Genomic DNA, 22,518 nt, shown 5'->3' with positions numbered 1-22,518 from the left:
AGGCTACTCAGTTCCAGACTGAAAGAACAAAGAAAGGATTTTGAAACTTGGAATCTGCAGAACGTCCTATGGTAGTCTATTCTTCCCAATCAGAGACCATTAATTTTGAATACTACAAATACTTATGTGCTGATTTAACTAGACACTCAGTACCAGACTGAAAGAACAACAAAAGGCTACTCAGTCCCAGACTGAAAGAACAAAGAAAGGATTTTGCAACTTGGGATCTGTAGCACGCCTTATGATAGTCTATTCCAATCATAAACCATCAATTTTAAATACTTATAAATACTTATGTGCTGATTTAACTAGACACTCAGTGCCAAACTGAAAGAACAACAAAAGGCTGCTCAGTCCCAGACTGAAAGAACAACAAAAGGCTACTCAATCCCAGACTGAAAGAACAACAAAAGGATTTTGCAACTTGGGATCTGTAGCACGCCTTATGATAGTCTATTCTTTCCAATCAGAGATCATCAATTTTAAATACTTATAAATACTTATGTGCTGATTTAACTAGACACTCAGGGCCAACCTGAAAGAACAACAAAAGGCAACTAGCAATTCGACAAAGACAAAAATATTTAAATCTCAAATTCTGAATTTAAAAAAAATACAGTAAGCTTCATAAACATAGAATGCTCTGGTTCACAGATATAGCATAATGTTACGTCGGATCAATTTTATAAAATGCATAATAATTAATATACGAATAGTTTTGTTTGCAGAAAATGTTTCCTTACCTCTCTTTCTTAAGGGAAAATAAAATGAAACAATAGTCAACAGAGATTTTAAAAAATTAACATAAAACCAGAGTTTAGTCTTTTTATTTGCACAACGCTGGACAAGGAATGTCATGCCAGTTCGTGAGAGCATCTCATTGGTACAAACAAGTAGAATTTAACCTGTCAGGCATTTAAAAAATCATACGGTATGTGATGTTACAAAGAGGTATAAAGTATAGCTAATACTTCCTCTTTTAATATCCCTTTTGCGATAAGCTGGAAACCTATCGACAATAATACGACTTCATCCCTTGAGTTTGAACTTATTAAATCGCTTTACATTTTCCACAAACCTTATAAATGCATGATTGTGCTTTAAGGAGTTACGAAAGACGAGCATGCCAAGCTATTGGAAAACATGCTGCTCTTAAATTCTATCCATTTTATTCACAAGGGAATGCTGTATACTACACCATTTTCTTTCGAAGAAGAATGCCACGAAGCGATTTTATGACCCGGTAACATAGCCCAAATCGCTCTTAAGGTGCTCTTCGCAGGCCCGTGCACGCCTTACATTCTACTTTATTTTCCCCACGTAGGGACAAAGATGGGAAAGAAAGGGAAAAGTCTTACAACTCTAGAAGCAAAAAACTAAACAAAAAAAAATCTGAAAGGTTTCAGATTTTAAATTACGTCCAAAGGGAAGTTTTTTTAACGTTTTGTGTGTTACCTTTATTTATTAAATATCACGTTTTTTGCACTTAAGCCATAAAATTCAGTTCAACAGCAGTGTCGCAAAATAATTTTAAAATGAAATCTTTAGAATCTTTTAATCTTTAGAATTTCCCGATACTTTAGATTTTCCGCGCGCTGGAGGATAAAAACGTTTTTCTTTTCCCGTAGAGTGTTGCCATTGCTCGCTTTTAAATCGCTGAGTTTGTTAATCAAAAATTCGTTAAAGTTTTACAAAATATGAAATCGATAATAAAACAAATTCCACATTTCGAATTTGAGCTTTCAGATGCCCATATTCGCAGTAGGATTACGTCATTCAAAATTGGATGGCTCTACATACCGTTGTTTTATCACAATGCGAGAAACAGACATACATTTATGAAGATTCTTCATTATTTAATTTCTTCAAATATAATGCAGGACTCTTAACATTTGGTGGCAACAATTTGAAAAGTGATACGCCGTTTATAGTGGTTCAATGCAAAATCGCAAAACGAAAACAATAGTCTTTCAGGAACAAATCCCCTTTGGACTAATTATGAAATTCATGGTTAGGTATGTTTTTACCCTAAATTTTTACAACGTTTTCCCACTGAAATGTTTTATTATATTTTTACATGTTTTTGTATTGATTAGCTAATGAAATGAGCCTAAAATTAAGCTTAAAATGACGATATGAATGATTTTTCTCTTACCACAGAAAATGCACGATCACTGAACGAAACACGATCACCTTTATCAGTTGCCATCTAAAAAACGTTTCTGAAATTCAGCAAATAGCACAATGCTCTCTCTGAAACTGAGTAGAAGGAGCGATATTTCTTCAATGCTCTTCATAAGACTTTGTTCAAAGAAGGAATTTCGTTTTTCTTTGTGGTTGGTGCATCAAACACGAGCCTTACAGATGTTGTGCTTTTTGAAGTCGCTGGAAGTTTTGCCTTTCATTTTCAACTAATTCAATTATGTCGGTCTTGTATGACCAAATCATAGTTTTTATATTTACCAACCTGATTCAATTTTCGGTTATAAAGCCTTTATTTTGCTGCTTTCATGCTATTTTCTAGGAGTGGATAATCTTTCATGCAAGATAATCTGGCAATACCGTATACGCTTGTGTAATGTCTGCGCTCATGTAATGTCCGCACATCAACTTTATAGATAAAATTTATGAAAAAAACGTGACCCGCACAATGTCCGCACTCCAAAAACTAAAGAATTTAGTATTTTAAAATTTATATATTTTTTTAAATCGCCTTTTTCCCTTTAGCCAATAACATTAGTCAATTACTTTTTAAAGAAAGAATATGCATTTGTTTTGTCTTTGGTTGGGGCCAGGATGCAAAGCAGGGACTTTCCTTGCATTCTGGTGCAGCTGTTATTCATTCATAACATCAGGGCCAGCAATACACTCGGCAGACCGTGATAATAAATGAAGGCAGTCCAAACAGGCTTTCACCACACTGGCTTCCAGGAAATACTGCTTTGTAATGATAGTACTTTCCCCTCCTTCCTCCTTGGAGCATTCGCACATCTCAAGCTTTCTCTTTTCATTCATAGTATCATTTAGAATTCGTAGTAGTTAGCAAGTAGCGTGCTTGAAATGGGAAAATACAGCAGCTATACAGCGGCTTTTAAGCTGAAAGTCGTAGAATTTGCGCAGAAAAATGGAAAAAGAGCCGCAGCAAGAGTATATAAGGTGGATGAAAAGTGTTTGCGCTATTGGAGCAAACAGCGTGCTCAACTGGCGGTAACGAACAAAACAAGATGCGCGTTTCGTGGTTCGAAATGTAAGTTTCCAAAGTTAGAAGAAATGTACTTGCGTATGTTCGTGATATGCATGCTCAAGGGTACGCAGTCACACGCGAAATGTGAGAAATAAGAGCGCTTGCTGCGGCACGAGAAAAAGATATTCCTATATCGCAATTCAAGGCGAGTGAAGGCTGGTTGCGGAAAATTATGAAACGAAATGGATTTTCATACAGTGCCGTCAGAACAGATTTTTTTAAAAACATAATGTGTGCAAGATATTAACAAAACCAACATTTATTTAATTTGTGTAAAACTAAATATTAAAATTGCAAGTGTTGGTTAATTTGCGACTCTGTATTGTGCTCCTGTGCGAAATAATACGCATCGAATATTCATAACGTAAACAGGATAATTTATATTATATACGCGTATGGCAGAAAGTGAGTTTGTAAATTTTAGGTAGCTATTAGACAACTTTAAATTTGATACTTTTATTATTTATGCCATTTTCTTTCACTTAGAATTTAACTTGGCTGTTTGAAGTGAAATTTACACCCAAAATTACTCCAGAGAAAAAGCACGACATTTCAGCGACCCGTGTAATGCCCGCACTTGCATGTTAGTGATGTAATTTTAGTAAACAAAGGTACGGACATTACGTGAGCGTGTACGGTATATCGCCCTGTGTTATCTCTTCTTAAGGTCTGTTCAATGAATTTGCAAACTTTATTATCCCTTGCACATTTTGCTACTTTTACGTTGGATTCTTTGACTCTACGCTTTTCCTATAATTTGGAAATATTTTGAGAGCAAAATGATGCAGCTAAAATGTTTGAGCGTCACTTCTTGACATGTCAACAAAAGACTTTGCAAATTTCACTTTTATGACCATCAAATATTCATTAATTTTCAAAAATAAAATGTAAGAGTTTGGGACTTTACATTAACTTTTTATAATATTTGAATACCAGCAACGTCTCCAATGTGTTTGAAACATTGGCTGCATTCCTTGCACAAACCGCCACATCACTAATTTTAGAACCATAACTGCAAATGCCATCCTGGACTACGTATATTTGTTTTGCAATAAAATCGCAGTCCAAACTTAACAGCAAGAGCTTATAAGTAAGGTGGGATGTAACTGCAGTCTTGTTACCTGCAAATAATTTTTCACTAATAATTTTTCATACTCTAGCCCTACGTTTCAGTTTTAATTTCTTCTATCAATTTTTTGTAATATAAGTTCTTTGTGATCGGAGTCACGTAATAATCTAACTTTCTTGATGATATCTTCTCTAACTAACAAGTAAATATTTTTAAGTAAGTATCCCAATTCTGAAAGCTTCGTAAATATATTGCAGAGGTTGTAAGGATCCTAAGTTTTACTAACGTTTATTTTATTTTAAAACTGTACTATCACTTCTAATGTTCTACTTCCGGCCAGAATTAAATGCTTTAACTTGTTTATGCAAATTGTCTTGCTAACGCCCAAGTACTTAAGTTGTGGCTTTTTGCCAAGAGAGAGAGGAAGGAGTTATAGGAAGCAAGCCGCTTGTCACTGTAGTTTGATGAGTTTTCACTCTGTTCCTGATTGCCTTTAAGGCCAGAGGTTTAGCCCTCTTGATAATTGCAGACGTATCGTAGTTTTAGCAGCTCGGCGTACTACATACGTACCTTATTTTAAATAAAAGCCAATCTTAGTGTTAGGCATTTGTATACTAATTCAAAGTTAGTTTTTTAGTTAGAGTTTTAGTTAGTAGTTTTATATTCTTAAGTTCAGACCACAAGTGGTTGGTCTTTGCATTCCGAAGCTCGGAAGATCCTGTAAAAGATTGAAAATAAAGAGTTTCGTATACCCTTCCTGCTTGTGTTGTCTACTTCACACCTTCCTGAACATAGCTTGAGTAAGCTCCCTGTTCCTATTCAGGACCATTCCTGTTTCCAAAGCAAATAAAGAGAAACACAAGTCCTGATAAGGTTTTATTTCGAAGCATTTCTTCTTTTTTATTCAGTATCTGGTACAATATCAGATAATGTTTTCCTTCGCATTTGGAAGGTTTTACAAAAACTTTGCATTTAGAATTAAAATACCGTTATTTCAAACAGCGAGTGCAGGACCCCTATTTTCTTGATAACCAGTTGCTTTCCTTTTGGAAAAGAATCTATAACAGCTGCACAGCCCTGAGAAGAATGTATTGACTTAATAAGTACAAAATAAGCACAGTACCTTTTACTGACATTATGTGCAGAAACTAATCTTCCGCTCCTTAGTAAAATATTTGATATTTCCTCTCATGTAAAGCGTAACTTTGATTTATGTTCGATGGCTTCAAAAGAAATATTTCATAACTTTAATCCTTCCTGTCCTTCAAATTCTATTTTTAGTACAAAGGGGCTTTGTTTAGTCTCTGAGGCACTATTGTTTTCATTTTGCGATTTTGAGTCGAATCTGAATGTACGTTTCACTTTTCAAACTGTTGCCACCAATTATTATCGTCCTGTATTATATTTGAAGAAATTAAATAATGAAGAATTTACATTAAATGTCTGTATGTTTCTCGCGTTGTGATGAAATAACGATACCGAGAGCCATAACGTTTTGAATGCCGTAATCCTACAGCGAATATGGGAATCTGGAAGCCCAAATTTGAAATTTGGAATTTGTTTTATTATTGATTTCTTATTCTGTAAAACATTAGCGAATTTCTGATTAAGAAACTCAAGGATTTCAAAGCGAGCCGTGGCAAAGTTGTACAGAAAAAAACATTTTTATCTCCAGCGCATGAGACTGTGTATCGGAAATTCTAAAGATATGTTTAATTTAAAATTATTTTGCGATATTAATCTTTAACTGAATTTTATGGTTTGAGGGCGAAGAACATGATATTTAATAAATAAAGGTAACACACAAAATGTTAAAAAAAACACCCCTTTGGACGTAATTTAAAATCTGAGACTTTTCAGATTTTCTTTTCTAATTTTTTTAAATATTACTGTGTACTCTTTTTAATATTACTTTAATTCTTTTAAATAATGTTCAAGATTCTAAGTTGGAACTGTAGTGTTCCTCCCTTTTATCACGGTTAACCCTGGCCGCCCAGAGCGAACCCTTTGGGAACCCTCTGGGCGGCCAGGGTTTTCGTTAAGAAAGCACAAATTTCCCAAAATTACTATGAAAACAAATTATTATTATTTTTTTTTATTTTAATGCAAAAACTCTCCTGGTATTTCATACCTGGATTTGTTTTCTTTTGATATATTGCCTTAATTTCGTTGACATATTTTAATATGCTCGTATATATACGTTCTTACAGATACACAATAAATATTCTAGGCCGTATATATACGGCCTTGCCGCTTAGAGGGTTCTAAATGTGGAGGAACCTAGTGAAACTGATAAGCGAATAATCGCTTAAGTTCAGAAACAGAAATCTAACACTCAAGAAGGGTTAATTACCCTTTATTGCTCAAACTAAAGGTGAACAGTCGGCCCCTTTCTCAGGACGTACAACAAAGCCTCCACTTAGGCTTAAAAATAGAAGAAATAAGAACTTAACAAATGAATAATTAAAGAGATTTAATACAATTCTAAGTAGTTGGCCACTAAATATCGAATTAGTTAGCGAAGCTATCAAGAGCCCTTAATACGGCCGAGCTTAGTAACAGCCTAAGAGAGAAGCGGCCAAAAGGCTAGTCAGAAATTTCGATTCTGTCTCTCGAAGTCAGTCTTGTAAGACTGTGCAGAAGATGACGGTTCAATACATGCACAAGTAAGTGACCTTCAGATAGACTTGGAGAATGACATTATTATCACTACTTTTGAAATCAAACACACTCTCAGAGAACTTCGGCATAAGGAATAACAACTTCCGCGTAAGTACAGCTTTAGTGGACGTGGAGCTAAACCGATTAACAACAATAGTAGAGGAATAGTGCCCACGTTCTCCGTCACTCACTCACTCACTCACTCTCGAAGTCAGTGCAACTTCGACTTAAATACTGCTTATTTGCATTTAATACGATTCTAAAAACACATTCTGGTAAGGAATTTGTAAGCTGAAGTTAGGAGAAGTAGGAAAGAAGCTTAAAAAATAACTGTTATAAACTTAGGATAACCCTTACAGAACCTTTTCAGTACCCGTTTTTTAGGGTGTCCGTGAAGGTGCTTTTCCTAGATCTTAATCTCTTTTCTGGAATCTGATTCAACCTATAAGGTATTTCTCCCACTTCCCTAGCGTGCCTTCGTGATGTAATGGTAGCACGCTGGGCCTTTATTCCAGAGGTCCGTGGTTCGATTCCCGGCGAAGGCGGTTGCTAATTTTTCATCTTGCCTGCTTCTAAAAAAATACCTAATGTCTCTACAAGTGGCGCCTGAACTAAAAAGGTTTGTAGATGATGATTCCCCGCCCCCAGGATTTGGCGACTAGGTTCCCTAAGACCCTAGTCGCCTTTTAAAAAGGGGAGTATATGAGGTATTTCTCCCACTTCCCTAGCGTACCTTCGTGGTGTAACGGCAGCATGCTGGGCCGGTATTCCAGAGATCCGTGGTTCAATTCCCGGCGACGGCGGTTGCATATTTTTCATCTTTCCTGCTTCCAATTAACCTAATGACTCTAGAAACCAACAAGTTGAAATTCTGTTTCAAACAACAAATTCTGATTCAATCAACAACAAAAGCATTGCTGCTTATTTTTCTTTAATTATGCCTCAAGATGTTAAAGCACACAACTGTGATTCCAGTTCGTCATAAGGTTGAAAAATGGAGACACTTTTCCCTTTCAGTAGAACTACAGACACAAGTTTATGAAAACAGAATTCTATTGAAACTTTTTTTCTTTCCATATCTCAATTTTAAACGTTCATTAATTTTTTCTTAATGTTGAGAAATGTTCAATTAATTTATGTGCTGATGACCCAGATTTCATACTAAGTTTTTCAAATTTATCTTCATTGGATAGAGAACTATCATTATGGATTTTAGTAAACCAGTTAATTTCTTAAATCCTCATCAGATTTTGCTAATTCTTTTTTAAACGTTAGTTGAGTTTTAAACCCAACCTTAGATTCATTTTCAGCATCTAAAATTTCTATTTCAGCGAAAATTATTTCTTTAATATTAAGAAATCTTAACTCGTACGTAATGCAGTTTGGCATTTCTTCTTCCACTTTATTTTCTGCATTCGTGTATTTTTCAGATGTTCTCTCAAGTTAGTATAATTTGGAATGTTACTTCTAAAGTTTATAACTTCGCTTCGTTAACTTTCTTAAAAACAAATTCACGCTTTCGGTATTTTTCAGATTATCAATGGGTGTGATTTTTCTCGCAAATTTTCGTATTGTAACTTTCCCTTATAATTATAAATCCTGTTTTTTAAGAAATTACATCAGCTATGTTTTTTATCATTTAAAAGTATGTGTTTCTAAGCGTATTAATATTTGCTTGGTAGATGTGCCATTTTCTTGTTGACTGTTTCGTTGTACTGTTTTCAGTCGCCCACAGCATTAGAAAATTTATAATGTAAATGTATGATATAGGTTTTTTGCCTCACTGAATTTTTATTTAAGATTTATTCATTAGATAAAATTTCCTCTGAGGCGCTAAACAAGTTAAAAAAAGTTTCGAAATTTTGAATACTTTTGGGGCTGCTTCCTTACCACAAATGAATAATTTTTTTTTTATTTTATCAAGTAAAGAATTTAATTTAACTTCCTATATTTCGCCTAATTTATTTGTTCACGTAATTGAAAGAGAGAAATATTTGTTATTAATTATTTGATTATTAGTTCATTTCTAATTAAATACGGATTATATAAATATAAACAAACAAAGGGAAATACAAGAAATAAAAATACCATTAATTGTTCTCCAAATGCTGCTTGTTGTAAATAACGCAATAACGTCGGGAAATTGTGAAAAAAAGTCTTTTATCCTTCGTGGTTGGAGACTTAAAGAACAAAAAAAAAAAACATTTAAATAATGGAAGATGCAAAAAAATGGGAGAAGGGGAAGATCAATAGAAAACTACCTATTTTCATCAAGGTGAAGTAGCACAATTTATTTTTTTTCGATCTTTTTTAATTTATTTGTGAGTAAATGTTAAAACATTTGTAAAATGTTTTTAAAATTTTTAAGAGTACCAATTAATAAAAAATTGGGAAAAAAAGTTTTCATAAAAGAATTTGTTTATGTGAGTATCGTTTGCTTCATTTTATTTGTTGTAAACAGCGTAAATTTCTTTTGTTTTTCTTCCTTTAGGTTTGAACTTTATTATGTGTGGCAACAAGATAATTGATCGATAGAATTGTGTTTAGGATAGCCATGTAGAATGGGTCTCTTATTTTGTATCAATTATTTCAAATCGCTGGCATCTTATTTATAATTAGTGTAATGAAATAAAAGTGAAGGAATACAGTCCATTTGTTGATTGATTATTTTGTGAAACATAACAAGTAAAGATCAGAATTAATGTACTAAAATAAAAGGTTTTACATATTTTAAAGGGATCAAGAAATTAAATAATTCTTCTAAAACTATCCTCCACAATCTCATATGACGACTAATAAAACCTTGAGACTCTCTTGGCAGCTTTATTAAAAATAATGGTATATACATCTGACAATGATACTCAATTATTAAATTAATTATTTAGAACACCACACTAATTAGGCGCAAACCAATGGCGTGTTTGAAAGCCAAAAGAATTTTACTAATATAACAAACTTAAAAATTTAGCAATATCAGCTGCAGAAAACTAAGAAGTACCTGTATAGCTTAATTTAGGCCAATAAAATTATTCGGAATGCAATTTTTTGCCCCAAAATTTGCATACTGTAGTTTTAATTTTACGTGAGACCTACCTTTTGAAAAAAGCCACGTTTCACAAGCAATACAAAATTGGCAGTAAGACTACAAAATACTAACCAAATCGTATATGTAATTTACTTGCCTTAAGATAGTATTCACGGACTTATTATTGGCTAAGCCTCTAGCTTGACGTAAGTTACAGTTATGCTTTACTTTATCGATATGATCTGGGATATACAGAGGCTGTTCACACATTTTTAGACGATGTATATTGTATTCACAAAACTAAATTACATAAAATTCTTGTGTTTTAAATGTTCTATTTGGCATCCATTATTCTGAACTATCTTTCGACACCGCAATTTCCAGGATAATAATGGCTTTTGAAGTAGCAGAAGAGGTATTCTATCCCATTCCTCCCGAACAGCTTTCCAGAGTCCTGTTAGGGTTTTGGGACAACGTTTGGATAATGCAGTTTTTAAAAGTTCGAAAGCACAAAAATCCATAGGTGACACATCGGGAGATTTATTAGGGATATCAGTGAAGGGTACGGCCTTGATAGCAGTTTTTTGTTCCATTTCTTTTAGGAAATTTACAGTGGGTTTTGATGTGTGACTGCTAGCTTTGTCCTGATGGAGTCTCACAGACTGATGGCACTGCGGGTAAAGCGATGGTATTTCAATCAGACAAATTGACGATAAAATATGTTCCTGATAGTATTTGGAGTTAATCTTGACATTTTTTTGCACTCTCTTTATTTTTAACTTTGCATTATAAGAAAAACCAGCAACAATCATGAATCCATTAGAAAAACTTTCTTTCGATTCTTTGAACCATGTAGTTAAATTTTTTCTTCCCTTTCATGATAATAAATGGCTCTTTTTTTGTTACAATCATTAAAATACACCCATGCTTCATCTATTGTGACAATTGTTTTCCATTTTTCTTTGGATAAGTGTTTCTCATATAGAATTCTGCAGCGTGTCCTGCGTTGAGTGATATGCTTTGGAAGAAGACGATGCACATTGCGTTTTTTCGCTTTCTTAAGTTTTAAATCAACGTTTATGATTTTGTTTACAGTGCACACCGAGCGTTTTAATGATTTTGCAACTGTCCTTTGAATAGGGGGATTATCTTTTAACATTAAACAACGTACCTTTGCAATAGTCGAAGATGTTCATTTTTTCCTTGGATACTTGTTTGGAATTTTTGTCCCACTCGAGGCTCCTATTCGACGTTTTTTTCCTTTCTTGTTGATTATATTACCTATCGATGCTTTCGATATCACAAAACCATGACTCTCACATCGTTTTTGGATAATGGAATATGCATATTTCTCTTCGGAAAGAGCGTAAATGTAGCCTTCGAACTACGGCTTTGTTAAATTCGCCATTTTGAATAAAAACAAAACTTTCAAGCCACAGACGATAATTTTGACATTTAAAAATATAGTAAAATTGCAATTACTTCTTTTGCAGCAAACGACGTTTTATTACCGCTTACCAAAGTCGTCTAAAATATGTGCGAACAGCCTCTGTACAGTTTCATGCTTCATAGAAATTACAGTTACATTTTAATTGATTTTGTATGCTATTGTTAGCGGTTCATTTATTGAAGGTGTAGGAATGTATATTTATTTTCACTAATAATTTAAAGTTTTATTTGAAACTCTCCTATAAGCCTTCATTACCCTAATTGTCAGTGCCAGAATAGTTAAATGTTGTAGCGAGCGTGAACGAATACAAATTTTCTATTTTGAAGGAATTAGTTAAAAGCTGAGTTTCGGTAGAAGAAAGTGAGAGTTAGTCTCTGCTGTAGGTACGTTTGTTTATTCAAATGGCTTAACTGCATTGCTTTGCTGCCACTAGCTTAGAAGGGGGTTGAAGATACGGGATCTCGCTGAACCCTGTAGGCTAGTTATATCCCTTGTTAATATTTCAACTTTTAGTTTCAATTATCTGACTTTAAGTTACCGCCCAAGTAGAGGCGAAGTTTGTTAGCGTCGAGTTGACTCATTGTAAATTTAATGAGTCTGCGAAGAATGAGTTGACGTCCGAAGTGAACTCACGTACAAATTCACGTACGAATGAGTGAATGAGTTCACGTACGAAGTATCCTTCGTACGTGAACGCTTCTCCTGTGTAGTTTCCTGTTACTACAATTTCAGATAGAAGTTAAACCACCTGAACTCTACAAAGGAATGCTTATTACAACACTATTAATATTAATTGAAAATACTGAACAAACAACGATGTATTCTACCAAAGATGAGAACTAAAAATTAAGAATTAAAATTATTAAACATTCGTTTGGTATTCGTATAGTGTAAAATATCCTGTATCATCTATTCTTTTTTCGTTATATCGTCAAAAGTTAGAATTTTACCAGATATTACTGTCACATGGAATGCTAATATGCCACAACAGAGTATTATATCGATTAAGAATTTAAGAAATAGTGGTATTAAGCCGATGAATATCGTTCATTTGTCATAAAAATTACTTCTCTTGTTTTTTGTTAAAGCTTAAAATTTAAAAAGTAGTGGAATTTCTTATGGTAATAAATTATGATGTCGTGCAACAGTAAATTAAATTGTGCAAATTGTAGAATTAAAGCGCTCCATGCTCTGAATTTAGACTAAAAACTTTATTTTTCTTGATTTTACTGAATACTAAAGGTTAAAACTTTTTTAAATATTCCATTTGTGAGAGATACAAATATAACGTTTAACTACTTTAATGAACAGTAGAATTAAAAATTTCTGTCACATTAATTTAAAATCAACAATTAGCAGTTATCGTTTTCAGTAAAACGAAAACTTAAATGACACAATTACAAATTTATAATTTAGAGTTCATTGTTACTATTTTCAATAGAAAACAGTTGTTGTTGACTGTTTGACATGTGACCATTACAGTTGACTGTAATGGTCACATGTCTGACCTATAGTCAGCCTAAGCCCACGAAATTCATCATGACGTTGCAAGATACGCCTGACGCAAGATACGCCGTATACGCAAGATACGCCGGAGCGCAAGATACGCCTGACGTTGGCAACAGCCTTGGGCTCCTTACACGTGAGAGTGCGATTTAGCTCAGTTCCGCCCCCAATTTTGATGGAAAGGACCCGGGGTGACGGGTCCAGGGTATCCACCCGTCTTCCCCTACCAGCAACTTCTCGAGAGGACCTTCGGGTCGCCGCATTATAAGAGTGCCTCCATGCGGCACGGACCCTATGCATATACAAACATCCATGCCTTTTCCGGGACTCGAACCCGGAACACTTCGGCACGACAGTCAGTGACGCTAACCACAATACTGGTTAGGCGGCATAGAAAACAGTAATATTCTAAATTCCGGGAATAGACTTTGACGTCACAACTTTAGCTCCACCCACTCATGCGGTAATTAAGCCCTGCCTTGTACTATTCTTACTGAGTGTTTTTACTCTGCAACACTATAGAACACTGTTGTTTTACTGTACTGTGTTGTTGTTTTACTGTACAATATTTCATTAGACACTCACGGATAAGGCTTCTACCCAGAAGCCACCTATGCTAGAGTAAACGTTTACTAAAAGTTCTATAAAACTAGCATTTAAAAGAAAAAACGATTAAATATAAACAAGAAATAAAAAAGAAAACGAAGAAAATAGTTTACCTGTTAACGAAGTTTAGAAGAACCTCTAAATGGACGATGCAGGTGGTTGCTAAATCGTAAAGTGGTAATGCTCACTGGAGTTAAGTTGTATATTTTAATAACATACTGTGGAGGTTGAGAACTTATTATTTGAAAAAAAATATGATAAAAGAGGTTTGAACAAAAAGTGATAAAATTTTTATATTCTAGAATTAAATTTTAAACAGATAATGCATGATACCTGTTTTTGGAAATGTATTTATCTAAGAATTAACTGGTTGTTATAATTTAATTATAATGTAATTAAATTTTGTTAAAATTTAATTATAATATAATTGAATTTTAATACTTATATTATAATTAAATTTTAACAACCAGTTAAATTATAAGAATTTAAATTATAATATATAATACTATTCTATTCTAATATTCTTGCGTTGTTATAATATAGAATGTAATTTAATTCAGAAAGATCTCATTTTTTTTAATTTTAAAATATTGGAATTAATAATAACTAACTGAATTTTTGAGAAGAAATTTTAAAAAAACAGGAAATAGAAGAAATAGTTATTAAGTTTTCACGTTTTGAAAAATAAGCTTTTATTCGTAAAGTTTTTATAAAAATATTTGTTGAAACCTATTTGTTATTTCACTGATCATAAATCGCCTAACTAAATACGGAACTTAGAATTTTAGGTTTATAAGTTTATAATTTTAGGTTTTCATATAAACTGTTAGTAGTGTTTTTCTGTAATTATAATATGAATTATTTGTTTTTAACTGAGCTAAAAGCACAGTAACACTATGCTTTAAATATACTAGGCTTAAACAGTTAAATACCAATGCTTTAACGATAAATAACTTAAACAGTTAAATACAATGTTTAAACAGTTAAATACAAATGCTTTAACGATAGAATTATCAGATTAACTGCGATTTTTGGTCAACCGCGGATATCGTCTTAGTATTACCCCGGTTAGCCGGGAGGCTAAGGTATAACATTCAAAGGGATTATTCAACAGCGCTTACTGAGAATAGTTTGTATTAAAAGAAAAAAAATAGTCTCAACATTGTTGAGAAATACAGGGGTTGGACAAAAATATGGAAACACCTTTAAAAAAACATGTTTCATTGCTTAATATGCTGTAGGAAACCCGTTGGCATCCAAAACAGCTTGCAGTCTTCTCGGAATGGATAAATACAGTTCCTGTATGTTTGCCAAGGGAATATTATACCATTCTTCCTGCAAAACGGTGACAAGTTCAGATAACGATGTTGGCGGTGGATAACGAGAACGCACTTTCCGTTCCAATGTAGACCACAAAGGTTCGATAATATTCATGTCTGGTGACTGTGGTGGCCAGGGGAGATGGGACAACTCATCCTCGTGCTCAGAAAACCAGTCCTGGACAATGTGAGCTGTGTGAACAGGAGCTTTGTCGTCTTGGAAGACACCATCACCATCGGGGAACAAAGTTTGTACCATGGGATGAACTTGATCGGCCAAAATGTTCACATAAGTCTTGGCAGTCATGTGCCCTGACACAGTTATCATGGGACTAGCAGAGAACCACGATATGGCTGCCCAAACCATAACACAACCCCCGCCATGTTTCACTCTTGTCAACAAGCAGTCTGTATTATAGGCTTGAGATGTCGTTCTCCAGACGTAAACTCGGCCAGAAGTGGGAAACAATGTGAAAGAAGACTCGTCAGACCATATTACTCGCTTCCACTGCTCTATAGTCCAGGCTTTATGACTTAAACACCACTTTTTCCTGTTACGGGCATTAGCATCACTGATGAGTGGCTTCTCCATTGCAGCACGGCCAGCAATTCCCTGTTTATGAAGCTCCCTTCTAATTGTTTTGGTACTCACAGGGTTCGGTAACACAACATTCATTTCAGCAGTAACTTTTGCAGCTGTGATTTTCTTATTTTTCGTCACAATTGCCCTTAATGATCGTCTGTCACGATCACTCAGGACAAACTTTCGTCCGCGCTGTGATTTAGCAGATGATGTTTTTCCGCTTTTCAAATATGCGGAATAAATCTTCGATACAGTACCTCTTGAAACACTAAACACCTCGGCTACCTTGCTTACGGAAGCACCTACCATACGTGCTCCAACAATTTGCGCACGTTCGAAGTCTGTTAACTCTGACATAATGCAATGACAACCTCACATAACAGTACTCAGACAACAACTGAACTGTTTAGCACATTTACGAAGTTGTATAGGTGGCGTAAGTAGTCAAAAACGCCAGCGCCACCTACATATTTCATTAAAATCAATCTTTCTTTTCAAACATGCATTTCACAAGGTGTTTCCATATTTTTGTCCATCCACTGTATATTAAACTATTTAGTTTAATTCTAGATTATAGATCACATTTCATTATATCGACATTCTAGTTAGTCACAAGTAACACATCCAACTTCAGTTCTACAGTTTACCATAAACCTTCAGCGATTTGCTTTCCACTGTACTTCAAATCATGTCATCGGAGTAAACAAAAGTTAGTTTCATTTTATTCTTTTGTTTTCCGTGCACTTCAGGTCTGCTTCTCCACATTGGTTCTTGTTCAAGAACTGAATTATTTAAAAGCAGTAACTATTGACAAGAGCTTTTCACCCAACATTGTTAAACAAACAGTTAAAAAATTCTCGGCTTAACACTCTTATTGTAGGAAATTATAAGAATTCTGTTGTCACTTCTTTCTTTCCATCAATTAGCTATAAAGTTGCACGTATTTTACAGAAATTTAACTTTCGGGTCGTTCATTCTCCTATCAATAAAATCCCGATTTCCATATTTAAGAACCCCATTCTGGATATGAATTCCTGAGGTATTTGCAGGATTCCTTGTTAGTGTGGTTTAGTTTACATTGGTCAAAATAAGAGAGCCTTAAAATTTCGCGTTAAAAAACATGAGGCATATGTTAGGAAAAAGGAAACATAGAAATCCTCTGTTGCGGTTACAGCTGAAAACATCGCGGCAAAAACATCGCGAACGAAAATGTTGCGGAGAAAACAACGCAAGGCAAAAACGTCGTGCTACAAAACATCGTGGGAGAAAACATCGCAAAGAGAAAACATCGCAGTCCTAAAACATCGTGGTACAAAACATCGTCGTCGAAAATAAAGCGGTTCAAAAACTTCGCAGTTTAAAAACATCGTCGTCGAAAATGTCGTGGTAAAAAATAAAGTATCTACAAATCGTCGCATGACGATAACATCGCAGATATGCTTTTTTCAGACATGCTTTTCGCAGACATTCTCTAATAACTGTAAATTTATATTCCCATAATGTTTGTGAGCGCAAGATGGAAAGAAGGATAATTTTTACTTTCATATTTTTTTATTAACTAATAAATTTTTGCTGAGAAAATAAGAAGGAAACTTAAGCATAGATAATTAATGCAACTTATAGCACTTAATGGAATTTTAAACCGACATAGTTAACTAACAAAGGCCATTAATAAATAATTTTTGTAATGCTTTTACTGGTAATTTTTCATGAAAAGTATAAGCTATAAGTTGAATTTAATTATCTATGCTTAAGTTTCCTTTTTACTTTTTCAGCAAAAATTTATTAGTTATTTAAAAAATTGTGAAAGTAAAAATTATCCTTCTTTACATCTTGCGCTCACAAATCATTATGGGAATATCCATTTCCAATTATTAAAACCTGAAAAAAAATGTCTGCGATGTTATCGTCATGCGATGATTTGTAGGTACTTCATTTTTTACCACGATATTTTCGACGACGATGTTTTTAAACTGCGAAGTTTTTGAACCGCTTTATTTTCGACGACGATGTTTTGTACCACGATGTTTTAGAACTGCGATGTTTTCTCTTTGCGATGTTTTCTCCCACGATGTTATGTAGCACGACGTTTTCTCCTTGCGTTGTTTTCTCCGCGACGTTTTTGTTTGCGATGTTTTTGCCGCGATGTTATCGGCGGACACCCTCTGTTGCCCAGCATTTTTGGTCGAAAATCAAACTTTCCATTTTTTGCAACCAAAGTTATTGAAAAAAAAACTTCCATTGATGAATTAGATTTTCTAGAGGCGTTTGACATTCAAAAATCTTTCTGTTCTAGTTAACGACCCTAATTCTAATCCATCTAAGAAAATTATGTTTTAGTTTTCTTGCTTCATCAATAGATGGCGCCAGTAGCTTAACTCTTGTCCAGCCATTCTTATCTTATCTCGTTCATTTGCATTTTGGCAGCTGAAAGTGATGGTTTAGTAAAACCATCGAAACTTATCCTGTGAAAATTTGCGAATATAACGTCGATTTTTGTTGCTTGACTGTTAAATTCATATTTTCCCTGTTAACCTGAATTTTGCCTCAATTGCTCAGCATCTAATACAGATATTTAATGACTTATTTGTAAATAATAAATGTGTAGAGTCATTACGGTTTTGAAGCAGGAAGCGTGACAAATAAGCAATTCCTTCGCCGGGATTAAAACACTGGACCTCTCGAACTCGCGCCGAGTGACATGACCGTTACACCGCGAAGGCATGCAGAAAGGAGGGTGAAAATACCTTACAAATGAAGCATAAAGAACAGTTATTTTTCATCTTACACAATATTATCATCAAGGTGAACTCTCTATAAGGAGATACAGTAAGTATTAAATTTTTGTAACGAAATACCACCAAAAAAATGCCATGAGCTCTTTTCTCAGTAAGAAATAAATCTACGATTTTTATGATTTTACGTAATTTTTGTGACCAAAGAACAAAAGAATTCTATAACAGAAATGTATCGAAATTTGTAAAACTTCTATTAAAGATTATATCATTTATTTCAAGATGGCCTAAAAGAAATCGAGAAGATAGCGTTCATACATTTGCGAAAAGTTGGATCTCATTCAAAACGTTCTCATATCAGCATTGGCACATGAATTGTGCAATTTTTCAAAAGAAAATGTCATCTGTCTAGACTACAGAAAAGTTCTACATTTCACCCAAAAATCTATAAAAATAGGCAGTGATCCACAGCAAAACTAAAAATATCATTGACAATCTCATGCATGATATTCTGATTCGTTTCTTTATTGGTTTTAGATTAGCTGTCCTCTTTGGCCAATCACTCAGAAAATCTAATGTGAGCAAACTGTCGTGAGAAGATGAGAGATACTTTGAGGAAGAGAATTTTTAGTTTTCGAAGAAACCTTGGTAGATGGGGAGGGAAATCGGTTTACCTCTCTTTCATTTTGTTATGATTGCATTTTACTTGCACTTTTCTTATCGATTCTCAACAGACATTTTTGTTTAATGGAGAATCATATCAGGATGTTGAGAATCTTTATGGAAATCCAGTCTTACCGATGATAAATTATGGAAACTGATCCAATTACGTAAAAATTAAGTCTATATGCAATGCAAAATCGCAGCCTATCTAAATCTATATCTAAGTTACCATTTTTTATTTAAATTATTACATACTAGCAGCTTCGCTGCCAGCCTTCGTCTGGCTTTTAAATGTACCGGGAAAATGGCTGAAGGGAACACCAAACGTTAAATTTAAAAACTGCATAGAATTTTACTCTGCAAAACAAATTCATAAAAAAAAAGTTATTACGTATAATAAAATTACAATAAAATAAGCAATATCCCTTAATACAAATATTAATTATCCTAATAAATAAATTAACCATAATAAATAGTTCATAGTAAAATCATTTTTAAAACAAATGCAAAATTAAATTGTATTTTAATATTTAACAGCCATAAATAATGTTTAAAACATTAGATTAAATTTATAGATATTAATAAAACCAATTACGTTTTAAGTAAGGTGACGTCATTGATTACATCATCCACAACATAAAATTATATAAAATATTATAAACAACAAAATTTTTATTTCAAATAAAAATGCAAAATTAAGTTGATTTTTAATATTTAGAAGCGATAAATAATATTTAAAACACGGAATTTATGCATAATAAAACGCATTATTTTTTAAATAAAATGACAACAAAGTATCGGTACCCATAAATAACCTATCCAACAATGGGTTTACCATAAGTCGTATTACTCGGCAAAAGAAAAATTGCCAAAATCCGTGCAACCGTCTACCAAAGTAGCACCAAAAATTACAATGAAATAAGCTATATCACTTAATACAAATATTAATTATCCTAATAAAAAAATTAACCAACTTTCCGTTGAACAAAAAAAAATCATGCAAAACTTTTCAATATCTTACAAACAGTGAAATAAGCAAAAAATAACATGAAAGAAACTCAAAAAACAAAAACTTACCGCGCAGAATTTTACTCTGCAGAACAACTTTATAAAAAACATCAATAAAAATGTATTATATATATAAAAAAATGGCAATGAAATATGCCAATCTCTTAAAAAAGGTGACATAAGAAATACGATGAAAAATTGTTGCCAAACCCATATTTCTAAAAGAATGAAACTCTTAAAAATGATGCGATTTCATCAAAAATCTATCAACAACAATAAGAAAGGAAAATTGTTGCCAAAATTACATTTGTAAAGATGTGAGATGTGAGTACTGTACTCGGAAGCTTCATTTAAAAAATCTTTTAAAAATACAAAATATTATCATTTTTCCAAAATTCTTTTTGTAAAAGCAGTCGCAAGGATGAAAGTTTAACGTGCCCAAAAATCAAAGAAAAATAAACTGTACATTTTTAAACATAAACGTTTTTAGAAAAAATCCCGTTGAAAAGGTTTTAAGCTCACTTCGTTAAATAAATTCGTATTGAATCGATTTATTGAAACACGAAATTTATTTTAAGTTCGTAAAATAGCTAAGTGCCTACATTTCATGAGGATGTGAAAATGGAGTGCGTAGAGTAAAATCTCGCTTTCCTATAGCCCATTATGTCTCAAAATGACGCGATTGTTATGTACCACATTTCGTAGCCGTGGGTCTATTAGCTTACGCGCAGCGTGAACGAAAGACACACACACACAGATTCTTTGTTTTATTATATGTAGAGATAGCTAGACTTGCATGACCGTTCTATTTGCATTATTAATTATTGTAACTAAAAATTGAATAACATTACACATTTTCTAATACCTACAGAATTCTAAATTTAAAAAAACATTACAAAATGAAGTCCGCTGAAACATACAGGACAAAATCGAGATTTATGTACAAAATAACTCAATAAATATAAGGTCAAATAAATTGTTTAACGAATTAAAGTATTTCTACCAAACTCAGAACTACCAGTGGCCAAGAAGTAAAACAGCTAAGTAGTTTCACTCAGGCTCTAGTAGTTTCACTCAGGCTCAAATTCTGTAAACAACCTGGCTATATGGGAGTTTTCGTGGTTTTCTCCGCCTTTAAGGTGAATAGGAACTAGTTTTCCTTCAGAAGTTCTTCCTGAAGGCATCCCTAGTTTAGGCAGATATCACTTGAGTACTTTATTATAATCTAAAAAATTATCCTAGTCCGACCAAAGTATAATTTTTCTAGCAATAGACGCTTAAAATTTGATCTATCCAAGTAGCACCGAGATTGGTGTATTTTGACATAGCCTTTTACAATTTGCCGATCGATACCTCTTTTTAAATACTAGTTATAGCATGCATTGAACAAGTTATATTAAATTTAAACAATAAATCTTATATAACTTAATTTAAATACAAATTAAATTTTTGACTTAATCTGTTTCATTACAGGCTAAACAAATATTTATATATGTAAGATATAACAAAATACGATAGCTGCTCTAAAGACCTCAAAATTAACATTATCGATTGGGTGATCTCCCCCCTCAATTCATCTGTTCTCCCAAGTTCGAGATTTTTTTTCGTTATGTAACGCTACTTGAAAAGAGGCAACTAAAACTAAAACTAACCAATCATATACAGTACAAAGTCCGTAATTCGGACTCGTCGGGACTTCGGCGATTCCGGATTAGGGGTTAATCCGGATTATAGATCATCAATTTAAATCTGGTAAGATGGCATGCAGAAATTATACAATTAAAAATATGAAACCGTAATTTATGATATAAAGAGCAGTTCTGATCTAAAGGGTATTAAAATTTACAAAAGAAAAGCTTAATATTATTAATTAATAATATTTATTTGTTTATTAAACATTTCTTTCAGTGTAAGTTGTTTACGTTGCTTCTTTTTTGTGCTAAACGCGCATGCGCAAACATTAAACGCGCATGCGTAACATCAAACGCGCATGCGTAAACGCATTACGCGCATGTTATAGCAGTCCAGTCCTATATACAAAATTTCAACGTTCTGAGGCTACGCGTTTTTGAGTTATGCGAGATACGTACGTACGGACGCCACGAAAAATTCTCTTTAGAATTCATTTTAAAGCAGTTTTACAATTTTTTCGGAGCAAACGAGTCTTTTATTCGGTCCTTACGTTCAGATGTCACGCAAAAACATCGTTAAATTGCATTCTATAGCGGTGAAAATGGCTGTTTTCGTTGAAATATGCTCCCTGAAACTTTTCGCGATTACAATACTTCCTTTTTACTTCGTACAAGTAAAAAGCACGAAAACTATTACTTTAAAGATGATATTCAAGCATTGGTAGTAGCATATATAATTAGAATTTGAGCAAGTAATATAAAAAAATTTAAATTCCTATTTAGGTCAACAAAGAAAAACTTTATTTTAGTTACTTTTTATTAACATTATTAAAATTTTTTCGTTCCTAATTTATGAAGCTGATGGTGGTCTATAATTTCTCATCCTATCCCTCTCTTGTAATGCTTCATTATTGCAAGAAAATTTCCAGAGTTTTTCGAACAGTCCAGTTCTTCAATTAATATTCCATCTAATGATTTCACACGACTCAAGGCGATATATGCTTGACCTGCTGCTGTT

At 33.5% G+C, this 22,518-nt stretch overlaps 1 protein-coding gene and 1 non-coding gene across 2 annotated transcripts in view; one reads left to right on the top strand and one right to left on the bottom strand.

The window, feature by feature from the left end:
• The window catches only part of LOC118179507 (neprilysin-1-like), a 402,935-nt gene that overhangs the window by 239,517 nt on the left and 140,900 nt on the right, over window positions 1-22,518 (bottom strand). The window lies entirely within an intron of this gene.
• On the top strand, window positions 7,448-7,519 carry TRNAK-UUU (transfer RNA lysine (anticodon UUU)). The gene has a single exon. It is a non-coding gene; the product is annotated as a tRNA-Lys (tRNA).

This window comes from Stegodyphus dumicola, chromosome 12 (genome assembly GCF_044657685.1).
Source record: "Stegodyphus dumicola isolate Sdum_Otavi_A_Nest chromosome 12, ASM4465768v1".
In the NCBI taxonomy this organism is placed as follows: domain Eukaryota; kingdom Metazoa; phylum Arthropoda; class Arachnida; order Araneae; family Eresidae; genus Stegodyphus; species Stegodyphus dumicola.
Note: the sequence above shows the minus strand (reverse complement) of the source record. Positions and strands in the feature narration are given on the sequence as shown.